General features: G+C 37.7%; 2 long non-coding RNA genes across 2 annotated transcripts in view; both read right to left on the reverse strand.

The window, feature by feature from the left end:
- Positions 1 to 12,268, reverse strand: part of LOC115896895 — a 308,577-nt gene that overhangs the window by 66,886 nt on the left and 229,423 nt on the right. The gene's annotated exons all lie outside the window — the stretch shown is intronic.
- Positions 8,582 to 11,117, reverse strand: LOC104676813. Its single transcript, XR_749971.2, has 2 exons — positions 10,047 to 11,117; positions 8,582 to 8,883 (listed from the first exon to the last, which is right to left on the reverse strand). It is a non-coding gene; the product is annotated as an uncharacterized LOC104676813 (long non-coding RNA).

The raw sequence follows: 12,268 nt of genomic DNA on the forward strand, positions 1-12,268 counted from the left end.
AGCTGTGAACTTAGCTTTGCAGTGTTCATACAGAAAAACACAGAGCTGAGAAGGAAACTCAAACCTTACGAAGACTGTAAACAGATTGATAGCTACTTTTGAAGCCATGTATTTGTATTTAGATTATATATCATGTTCACATTATTGATATTGTAGACTGATATTTTTCAAATCTTGATCAAAGAGAGAGAGACTATCTATTAGTTTGAGACAGAATAATTTACCAAATGCTCTAAATTAAAGTTAGGAATTTAATTGAGTACAAGAGCAGATCTACATTAGAATCTAGGATGAACTGAATTCTTACTCTTCTTTAATTTGGCTATATCTACCTTCAGTCTCCCAATGCCCTCCAGGGCAAAGAAATCTCCTGTGTTCAAAGCACAAGTCCTTGAGTTCCTGGTGATAACCTTAGAGAATGTAGTCAAAGATGACCTATCAGAGAGGAGTAAAGCTGGGTTTCCAAAATAAGCAACCTTATCTGTGTAGCCTACACTTTTAAATGCCACATAGCAGTTTGCCCTTCTATCAAAAGGCACACTTATCCACCAGATACTCCTGGACAACGGAGGAAATGTGATTTTCAATTCTGAGCAATTAGTAATTTTTAAAAGCCATCACTCTGTTTCTATCATAAAGAATAAATACAATTCATTATCATATCTCTGCACCCCAATTTTGCTGTTTTCTTTAAAAACCAAATAGAATTAACAGTTAAAAATCACTTTCCTTATTCCATCTGCTGAAAATCCCAAATCTTTAAGACTGGAAAGAAGTTTTTCAATTACTTGCTTTCTTTCTCATTTTGCACATGGAAAAACATAGTTAGAGAGATGATGAGTATGATGAGGGCCCCTTCTGAAGTCATAGGCTGGTTGGGGCCCAAACCCCTGGCTCCCTGACCCTGCTCATTCCACTGCCTGTCTCAGCAGAGCGCTCCAAGGATGTACATTTCTTAAAAGTCAATGCTCCTCACACACCTTCAGAAAAAACATAAAGAAGGTATTCATTAGATTTCATTGCCTTAGTTATTATCCAATTTGTAAAAGGATAAAGACATTTTTGTTCAAAGCATCATGATACACCATTGGGCAATGTTCATAAATTCAATATTCTCCTAAGAATTAATCTAAGAATAGAAAAGGACAGGTATACCTTTATTTGATAGCACTGCCATACCGTTAAAAGAAAAGATACTTTCCAAATAAAACAAGTCATTGGCAGTAAAATGCGGGGTTTCCCCACCAGTTTTAACATCAAATAATCACATTAGGAAGCACCAACTGCCAGTGTCAAGAGGACAAAGGGATTCATGAATGGCGTGTTGTTAGATTATCCTTCTTCAATGTGTCCCTCCTTTTCCTTTTATTCTCTGTTCTTTGTGATTGCCTAAGCCCAAAACATAATCTTAATTTTATGATTGACTTAATCTATGACTTTGTGATTAACTTGATTCATGTGGAACTTAAAGATGGAAGCATATCACATAACCTATAAGAAAGCATTCATGGTTCATAAGTTATTTAACTAATGCTTATTCTAAACCCTCACATATCATGATTTGCCCTGAAGTGATAACTGAGAATAGAAGATAAAAGAAAGTGACTCAGGAATAATTGGACATTTTATATTTTAGATTTAAAATTTAGCAAAACAATCTAGACTTTGTTCCTCCAATGAAGTTTCATGTAGTTGAAACAAATAAAATCAGAGTTTACTAAGCACAGTACTTTATTCATCTTATGTCAATATTGAAATAAAGGGACAGGGTACTTGAAATTGCTATTGTTTTGAAAAAAAAAAAAAGGAGGGTCCATTTTATTCCAACTCAAAATACATTATAAAAATGGACATAAAAATAACAAATTGCCAAAAATGATAAAACTTAATTCCTTAGAAGTAATAATTGAATTTTAGTAGATCTGTGTGTTTCATAAATATCAAGTAAAATAGTTCATTGTACTACACTTTTGCAGTTGAACTTCAACCTACGTTAATTCATTACAACTCTACATATTGGATTTTATTTTGCAGCAATTTATGCCATAAAGATGATAAAATCAAACTGCGAGAGAACAGGAGTCAGAAGGAACGTGACAGATATCTTGGTTTAAGGGCAAAGGCATGAGTTTGAATCTCACACAGACTCTCACCTTGCTTAAGACACACGATCTTACACAAGCTGTTTCGCTGCTTTGGGCTTTGACTTCCTTTTCTATATAGAGGTGGGTAAAAAATACCCACCTCGTGTGCTTATTTTAGTAAGAATTCTAGGGTCACAGGGTTGCTGTTCAACAGTGGCATTCTTACTCTTATTATCTAATTTCTCTTCACCCCCTTTCTTTGAAATGGGAAAATCCATCCAAGAGCCAGGGTCATTCATGCTGTCAGGTACCAGCCCGGGGGAATTTGCTTTGTTTATTTCAAATGTGCCCTTTGCTCAGGCCTTATGCTCAGGCTGTGTGGATAAAGAGGGGGAAAACCTTTTAATACTGAAAACTGGTTTGATTTCTACTCTTAGTAGCTGAATACCTAAAAGGGAGGACCAAGGGTCCCCAGGGAACAGCAGTAAGTGTCTGTAGTAGCATGAGATATAAAATAACTGTATACATTGCTGTTGCTTATTTCATATGTCATAACTCAAACGTCCCACTCTGAAGTATTTATCTGTCCAGGATGCTAACAGAACCCCACAGACTGGGTGGCTTCAACACGGAAATGTATTTCCCACAGTTCTGGAGGCTGGGAGGTCTGAGCTCAGGGTGCCAGCATGATTGAGGAGTTCTGGGTGACCCTTCCTTGGTTCATGGAGAGCTGTCTTCTTACTGTGCCCTCACATGGCTGAGAAAGGGAGATCATCTTTCGTGTCTTTTTAAAGGACACTAATCCCATTCATGAGGCCTCCACTCTCAAAATCTAAGGCCCGGCCTCCAAATACCATCGCGTTGGAAATTTAGTCTTCAGCATCAGAATTTAGGGGGAATACGGGAACACAAGCCTTCTGTCCATAGCAGATGGAGTAGGGAGACTTTGTAGGCTGGCAGGATTCAAGGTTACATGCCAGCTGTTAGCGTCGGCCCTCTCACTTCCCTTACCTGACCCTTCTCCTGATGCCTTCATTTCTCTTCCTCTAGTCCCCCCAGGTGCCACCTTAGAGGCAGGGCTGTGCTGTTTTCCGCTGCCACTCTGCCCTATCTATCTATTCCTCTAGCAAACTTCCCTTCCTTCCCTGCTGTTTAGTTAGATAGTATGAGGAAAGTGCCTACTTCATTCCCAGGGAGGTAAGTGACTATTTACTTTTATCTTCTGTGGCGCATTTGCTTGAAAATCCAAATAAATCTCGAATGGACCATATCCCAAGCAATGTGAACAACATTTTCAGGTGGTGTCTGGTCACTCCTTTGAAAAATTGGGAGGACAAGGAATCCAGACGAGCTAACTGCACATGAAACGTGATTGCAGCAGCATCTCTAAACGGGAAGCTCGCTTCCAGCCTAACACCCAGGGGAAGGCTGGTCTCTTTATTTACAAAACTCCTAGGGCTCATGGGATTTACTTTCTTTTAGCTCATTAAAGCTTTTCTTTCTAAAAACAGACCTTCCAGCTTTCATTTCTCTGCTGGTAGCTCTTTAAGGACTCCACTTTCCCTTCTGATTTCTGCTCCTTGGACACGGATTCCCTCATGTTGTACTGATTCATCCACAACCAGGGCTCCCTTCCTGACAGCTGGCCTGTGCTTTGTTACAGGAGTTCCCCAACCTAGAGCTGGCTCACTTCATCATTGTTAATTTACAGTGTCACAGGTGTATTTCCGAACAATTTAATAAGTGTAATTGAATCCATTATACACCAAACAAGTTGTTTCACAAAATTCTATTCATTGGGTTGCCTTCTACTGAGGAACACCAGTAATTACTCTCATGATATAGAATACTTAATAATCCAGGCATCCCTGCAGAAACAGAAAAATCATCTTGAACACACATACCTCTTCAAATGACTACAGTGATCACTGGCTTCCAGCCAATGATAAAGAATGTTTTAAAAGAGCTAGGATTTTTCATATGATAAATGAATACTTAAGATTTTTCTGTTTTTTTCTCTTTTTTTTTTTTTTTTTTAGGAAGGGACTGTATCACATAACATGCCTTGTCTATATTCGGAAAATGAGAACCAGATCATTATATGCATCCACTTACTTCAGGAGCACTGCTATGCCTCAGCCATTTGAAGGGTTTGCTTAATTATCTTGCAGGTGAAGAGTAAGAGCTTTATGGCTATCTAAAGATGCTGCTAATGTAGGATAAAATGCCTTTTCATGAATGTTTTTGAGGTTTAACGTTAACGCACTATATTATTACTCCATAGAGGGAAATGAAATGTAGTGCAAAAAACTAAATGCACCCAATGCATCAAATCAAGGCCAAAGAAGAATGGTGTTTCATGGAGAAAAGTTGTCACTGAGATGGCAACTTGCTTGTGTTTGTTAAAATAGATAAAAAGATTGCTTAAATAGTGTGGATTGCTTAGGATGCATGATCATTGTGGGCTTCTGGAAAATGTGCGTCCTTTCAATAAGTCAAAAACGTTTTTGTTGACTAATGTTAGAAGATGCTAAATTTATCAGGCTGGTTATTCATTGAAGAAATGTCAGAGTTTTACATGAGTTGCTCCACACTGAGTTGAACTAGTTTTAAAATGAGATCTCTAACACATTTGCTATTTAATCGCAAACTTATGACTAAGATGAAAGGTAACTGGAAGCAACAGAAAGAAGACTGACTCTGGTATCAGAAATAGTCCCTGGTCCAGTTTTTACTGCTAATGAGCACTGCTAGCCTGGACCTAGACTAAACACACGTTTTAGTCTTTTAAACCAGTACATTTAAACTACATACATACCCCACAGGCTTCAGTTATATTGATCAAGACCTAAATTAAGAAGAAAGAGAAAAATAATAGCTCTAAATTCTTGACCTTCCCAAAGGGAGCATTAAAAGCCATAATTTTGTTCCTCTCCTTGATAGTTACATAAAATTTTAGCCTTCTCTTGAAAAAGATTGAAATAGCAACTGGTAGAATGAAAAAGAGAGTGGCTACACTTTCACTTGCAAAAAAAAAAAATAAAATAAAAGGCAATAATATTACATATTTTTAAAAGTATAAATCAGAATGACAAAAGAATAACAGAAGAATAAAAGTAAAGGGTCTAAATTTCCCCTTCAAAGGCAAAGACTCTCAGAAACAACTGAAAATAATAATCTGTTATTTCTTACACAAAATATCGCAAAAATAATGTATCACAAGAAAGTATCACACACAAGACTCTAGAATGCAGTTCCGCCCCTCAAAGAAAAACCCAGAGTACAAATATTGATATCACTATTATTTGCAGTAATGACTACATTCGCCGTAAGCTCTACAAAATGGGGACAGTGAATTTTGTTTATAGGCTCCTAAAAGCATTTGGAATGTAATCAGACTTAAAGAAATACTTGTTGAGTGAATAAATCAGCTAATTAGTCATTGTTTTGTTAAGACATGAAATTCAGTAAAGAGGGCAATTTTGCATTGATCAAGTTTACAATCAATAGGAAATTTATAACAGTGTTCCACTTTTATGCCCTGAATATTCTCAAAATGTTTTCATTTCAAAGTGTCAAATGACGGAAATGCAGTCTTAGGTGTGCTCAAGTTACATTAAGAAATTGTATGGCTAAAAATATGGAAGTGACCTAGGTGTCCACTGATGGATGAATGAAGAAAATATGGTACACATGGAATACTATTCAGCCTCAAAAACATGAAGGAAATCTATCATTTGCAACAACATGGATACACTTTGAGGATATTATGCTAAGTGAAATAGGTTGATCACAGAAAGGCAAATACTGCATGGTTTCACTAATATGAGGTACCTAGAGGAATCAGACTTATAAAAGCAGAAAGGAGGATAGTGGTTATCAGGGGTAGGAGAGTTATGAAGTTGGGAAGATGTTGGTCGAAGGACACAAAGTTTTATTTAGACAGGAACAAAAAGTTCAAAAGTTCTATTGTGCAATATGGTGACTAGAGTTAATAACAATGTATTGTATACTTGAAATTGCTGAGAGTAGATTTTAAGTGTCCACACACACACACAGAGAGAGATACATATGTGAGAGAATGCAAATATTAATCAGCTTCATTTAGCCATTCCACAATACATGCATATGTGAAAACATCATGTTGTATACACTAATTATATACATTTTTTTATTTGTTACACAGCTAAATCAAAGGATGCACAAGTCAGAGTAACTGCAAAGACAGCACATGAATGCTATACAAGAGTCCTGTTACGTACAACCCCACTCACAATCACCTCTTTCTTCATTCTCTGCACACCAGGTTCACTGCCCACCTAATAGCCCCATTAAGGAAACCCAGGTTCTCCTATATTTCAACCTCCGTTTAGATACATTGCCTCACACTATTGATAAGTATCATCAGCCTTCCTAGTTTTGCCAATGCCTCAGTTCCCTTTCCCCACTCCTGCACATCACTCTGACAATCTCTGGTCTACTTTATTGAACCTACCTCATGGGCAGGATCCATATGGGGCAAATTTGTGAAGAGTTGCATTCCTCTGCTAAGCAGTTTGTAAGGCATTCTAGCTTAAATAGAGAAGCAGATAATTGTTTTCACCAACATCCACCCCCTCGAAACTATCCCACTAAAATTTTTTTATTATTATTATACTTTATGTTCTAGGGTACATGTGCACAACGTGCAGGTTTGTTACATATATATACATGTGCCATGGTGGTGTGCTGCACCCATTAACTTGTCATTTACATTAGGTATATCTCCTAATGCTATCCCTACCCCCTCCCCACACCCCTATTTCACTAAAATTAAAGCAAGGTCATTGCAGCCCGGGGGCCAGAATAATGAGAGATTATTGACAAAGAAACTAGTTACAAAAATGCTGAGAAAATCCAGGCAATAAAGAGAGAACTTGGAATAGCACGATCAGTAGGAATAAATTGGAGAAGTTGGGTTGGAAACACATTTGTGATTTAACAGGATGAGGTGGTTAACAATTAAGGTATGGAGTTAAAGATGACTTCAAAGTGAATAGTTTGCAGGATTCAGGGAATCATGATGCCATTCACACATAGATAGAATCATTTTAGAAAGAAACGACATCTTTGAGGGAGAAGGTATTGGCTTTCATTCTGGGCATCCTAATTTTGATGAATTCATGGAGCATTCAAGATGAGAAATCTAGTAGGCAGTTAAGAGGAATTTGGTCTAAAAATAATGTAGCTAATGTGGTAACCGGCTGTTTTGACTGAGTACCAGCCATAGGCAAGGAGTAATCATTGGAATAGTAAGAAATTACTAGATTTTATGGTAGATTAGATCAAGAGGAGGGATAAATAGCTCTTTGGCACAGTTGTACATCTTAGTGCCTATTTTGGGTCCTCAATAGAAATAGATTAGGACAGATTGCACCTATGGACATGGTGCAATATTTAAAGGTAAGCCATGCTGTAAAGAAATTAACATAATATTTCAGTATCTTTAAAAATATTAGTCAAAAGCTACATAAACCAAAATAGCAACGCTAACATTGTAAAAGTAAATTTAGTTAAATGAAGTTATTAATGACTCAAACTTACATCTCCCCACTTCTTAAATCCCACAAGATTCCTCTTGTATGTAAGCAACACTTTCCTCAAACCAAGAGCCTTTTAGGAGCCTTCTATCATATCCATCTGGCACCAGGGTAGCAACGTTATGGATCATTGAGACAGGTTGGCTAGAAAGGTAGATCACTTTTGTCAAGGAAGAAAATTTAAAGAGTCAAAGGATCATAACTCTTATCCTCTACAGTAAAAATGGCATTGTTGATGATTTAAGAACTTTGGATGGTGCTATTCAGCCCAGATAATTATAAAGAATACCCCATTGTGGAATAGTATTCCATAGGTCTGTAAATTTTCTGTCACTTTTCCTATTTCAGCTCATCTTACACATCAAACAACTCACCCTGTCTGCAAAATGGAAGATATGTCATATAACAGTTATATCAAAAAAGATCTTTTATGTGAAATCACTTCATAAAGTGCTGTTCGAACCTAAGGTATTAGTAGTTATTTTAGCCTATCACATGAATAGTGCATCCAGACACCAAGATTTAGAGATTTAGAGTCGAGCTCCTTTTTTTTTGGCCAACCTCTTGGAAATAGTACCCTGGATTCTAAAATAGAAAAACGGCAGTACAGAATTATGATCACCGCTCTGGAGTTACTGGATTTAATTCTTGGTTCAAATAACAATGATAATAAAACCAACTTCAAATTCAGCACTTTTTTCCATGCATTGTCAACTCCTTTCAAATTTCATCTTTGACCCTGAAGCACAGATTCAATTCTTTCTTCAGAATGTTCACATTTATTTCACCTTCCAAATTACCTCCTTTTTCCTTGGTCTCTGAGTTTCAGTGGTACCTGATGCATAATTTATGCCCTAGAGACAAAAATATTGGCTGCCAAGATGCATAAAACTAGTGGCCCAGCTGTGAGGATGAATGAAGAATGGACACCATTTCATTTCATTTTAATTTAGTTTTGTTTAATTCTAGTTTCAGTTCTGATGATATTTCACCGGCCTTTTCCACTTTTTTTTCTTTGATAACAACATAATTCAGGGAGAAAGTACAAATTTGCCACAGGTTGAACATTTAGCTTGTGTTCCTTAAAAAATAATGCTGTGCTTAGTTTATTGCCAGAAAACTTCTTGCTTGATATTTTGGTCTGTTTTGTTTTTAATGTTTTAAACAAAGAATCTTCTCGCCTTTACTTCCGAGTTTCTTCCAAAGATACATATGCATTTCTAGGATGAGGAAACAAAGAGTTGTAAGACATCTATCATCATAAAAAATTCATCATTTGACTCATTCCCTGTCCTGCTTGTTTCAGTTAGTATTTGCAGCTTCCCAAGACCATATTGTTCTTCATCTGTATGTAAGAGCTCTGGTGTACCTAGAATTTGTAAGGTGTCCAATAAAAATGAAGAAGGGTCTCTCCATTTACTTTTCAATGGTAAAAAAAAAAAAAAATAAGAGAGAAGAGAAGTAATTTGACATAACTCTCTCTTTTACTCTAATCTTATTCTCTGCCTTGTGTTAATTTCTAGCAAGGCCCTAAACAACTGAAAAATGAACAAGTTGATTGATCTTTAGCAAGTGAATACATTGTTCCCTAAATGGTTTCAATTACACAGGTTAGCTCTGTTGAGGGTTGCACTCACTGTGATGTTCTAAAGAGACTATATGGTTTCTGAGAAGATAAAATATTCGGTAGCACTGAAACAGGTAGAATATAATCCTAGGTAATATTCTGGTGCTGTGTTGTGGATTTGCAATAAATCAATTCAGACAAACTGGAACTACATTTCCCAGAATTCCTTTATCTGGAGAGTTCTGGGTTGGGGGTGGAGCATAAGATAATTTGCACAAGATTTAAAAGGTAAAAGTGAAGTAGCAGCCATACTCTTTGCTTGCTGTAAAGGTCCACAAGGGCGCCAGGCTGTGCTTCAGACAGCACATGTGGTTGGCCCCGTGCCAGCCCAACTGGTTGGCCGGGGTAGCAGCCAAGTGCAGCTCCTCAACTCCTTCCCACTCCCCTCCTTCAGCTTATCCCACCCATGGCAGCAGCGGATTTAGCTCCATGAGGAAAGGCTCCAGCTACTCTAGCAAATGGATTCCATAATCAAAGATGGAGGCTAACAGGTGGTAAGAGGGGCTAATGGGTCCCATTTGGTCCTTGTGGGAACCAGCTCAGCCTCAGGAGTTCCACATTGTTCGAACCCCTCTCTACTTCACACCCTGTTTTCTCCCAACTGCCTGCCCCGTGGCCTTAAGGCTCCAGCACCAGATAGTGAGGGAGCAGCCCCACATTGACTGCTTCACGTATCTCAGTCCACCTTCACGTGTCTCAGTTCGCTTAGGCTGCTATAAAAAATAACAAAGACTGGGTAGCTTGAACAACACTTACTTGTTCACAGTTGTGGAGGCTGAAATGTCCATGATCAGAGTTCCCGCATGGTCTGGTTCTCATGAGGACTCTTCCTGGCTTGCAGATTGGGGTCTTGCTGTATCCTCACGGGGCATAAAGAGAGCTCTTGTCTCTTCATTCCCTTGTAAAGGCTCCAGTTCCATCGTGAGTTCCACCCCCATGACCTCGTCCAAGCCCAGTTACCTCCCAAAGGCCCAACCTCCAAATACCATCACACTGGAGATTAGGGTTTCAACATATGGATTTTGTGGACTGCAAACATTCAGTGTATAGCAACCAGCTCCCACTTCTAGTGGACCTGCTTTTCTGACTCAAGCTCTAAATACTGCACAGTGAAATTGCCTTCTTCATGACTGTTCTTATGTGCTGTTTACCTCACTCTTTCCCATATCTCTGCCTCTCAGAATCTGATATAAACTTACAGGAAAAACTCAAAGCCTGTCTTTTGCATGAAGCCTTCCCTGATATTTATGGTAAAAATTAACCACTTTCTCCTGCATGTCCCTAAGCACTTTAGTTATATCTCTCTTCATGCACTTAATGCATCCTGCCTTGTATGGCAATTCTGTGTATCTCCGTCTCCCCTTATAAATTTCTTGAGGGCAGAAATGATGTCTCACTCATCTTTGTATCCCCCAAAGCAACTATCACAGTGCCCCATGCAGAACTGGAGTTCAGTAAATGTCTGTTGACTTGAAGCCTGGTGCAGCTTGCTTTATCCTCTGGCACTGCTTGGGTTGTCACCATGACTGTATCTAAAGGACAACTTTACCCTTCTGGGCTCCTTGCTCTTGTTTTATCTATTTTTAGGACGTGTTTATACATAGTCCCTGCTTTATGCCAGAAGCCAAGCACTTTGGTGATACATTTTCAGTCAGGTTAAGTGTTTGGCATTTTTTTTCAAGTGGAAAGGCCCTCACCGGATGTATTAAGAGTTTTCTTTTGAAACCTTGTCGTGAAAATAAATGGAGCAAATACTTGCATACAATAAGGCACTGCATAGTTAATGCAGCAAAGTATCCTGCACACAGCAAGCTTGGAGGAAACATGGATTGAGTGATGGATGAAAGAAACTGATGGGTTTACTAATGAATGAAAGGCCTAACCAAGGGACAAAGCCATCAGGTGTATGTATAGTACTGCCATTTTTAATGACATGATTTGAGACTCTTGCAAAGAAACATAGATAACTACCTACCTTGATGTAGTCCTACCAACAGGCAGGGGATTTCTCTCCTCCAAATTGCAGTGGTTCATCATTCTTGCTTAGAGTTTGCTATAAGCTATAGTTTATAATGAACTATAACTTAGGGTTTATACTAGATAGGTCTTATTTACATTTCAAAAAATGGGGAACCACAGAACAATTCATGGAGCAAAGTGTCAAAGGAAAGGAACTATTGTCAGAATAGATCTACATCTTTTTTTTTTTTTTTTTTTTTTGTCTAACATCTATGAAAGAAAGGGTGAATAGTAACATATTAAATGTTTTTCTAATATTGCTAACTAAATGAGAATTTTATAAAATTCTCTCAGCTCCCATCTTGTATATGAGATTCTACAAGCTGCTATATATTGCACTAGAAAATAGGTACAGCTTTGTCTTGGAAGTTTTATGTTTCAAAACATTTTCCCCTCAAAGAAAGCTGTATTTCCAAGTCCTGAGGTGCCAAGTAAAAATCTAATATAAAGTAAAAGTAATTATCTAGTATCTCACTTAGTAAATCATCAGGATAAAACTTCTTTAGGAAAAAGCTAGCTCTTTTTGTTTGTGAGGAAAAAAGAAATAAAAGAGACTCTGGGAAATTTTTCAAGTGCTTTTTAAAAGCAAAACTTTTACTCTAATCATTTTCTTGTAAATAAATCTAAGAAAATAATAGTTTAGCTTAAGGTAAAAGTTTCCTGGCTTAATTTGTGTCCACTTCTATGCACAACCTATCATCTTACCTTTCACAGTGGTTGCACTTTACGTATCTTAAGCTTATCCTGGTCAGTATAGGTATCTTCACAAAACTGCTTTGGTAACCCAGGAACTGCAGTATTTCTGTTGCCTCATCTAACAATTTATCCAACTAGCCTCATTATCTAACAATTTATCCAACCAATCAAAACTCAAGAGGGTCAGAGAAGATTCCGCAAGTCATTCATCCAACAAAGCTTCACTGAGCAGTAATGAAACATAGGCTGTGGTTTTCAATTTA

The sequence above is a fragment of the Rhinopithecus roxellana genome, chromosome 4 (genome assembly GCF_007565055.1).
Source record: "Rhinopithecus roxellana isolate Shanxi Qingling chromosome 4, ASM756505v1, whole genome shotgun sequence".
In the NCBI taxonomy this organism is placed as follows: Eukaryota; Metazoa; Chordata; class Mammalia; order Primates; family Cercopithecidae; genus Rhinopithecus; species Rhinopithecus roxellana.